The sequence below is a fragment of the Bison bison genome, unplaced genomic scaffold, assembly GCF_000754665.1.
Source record: "Bison bison bison isolate TAMUID 2011002044 unplaced genomic scaffold, Bison_UMD1.0 scf7180017864289, whole genome shotgun sequence".
In the NCBI taxonomy this organism is placed as follows: Eukaryota; Metazoa; Chordata; class Mammalia; order Artiodactyla; family Bovidae; genus Bison; species Bison bison.
Window position 1 is genome coordinate 4,011,660 of NW_011494861.1, and position 354 is coordinate 4,012,013.

Consider the following 354-nt stretch of genomic DNA (forward strand, 5'->3'; position numbering starts at 1 on the left):
AAATATGTAGAAAAATAAAATTAAACTTTATCCCTGAATGACAGAGTGAAGACCCTTCCCCTGCTCTCACGACCCTCCCCCTAAGGAGACTCAGAGTTCACCGAGTGGCACAAACGTGCACAGACACACGTAGGAGTGTGCACGCATGCACGCCGCCCCACACCTGCATCCAGAGCCGGGGACAGCAGCGTGGGGATGCTGACTCCCGCAGTCTTCTCATTCCTCACGGCACCGTGAGGGTCCCTGTGCCCGACTTTGGAGGGCAGGATGGGACTCCAGCCCAAGGTCGGGGGGCTGCGTGGGGCACAAACCCGCAGTATCAGTTGGAAGGGCAGTGGCAGGACCGAGGATTTC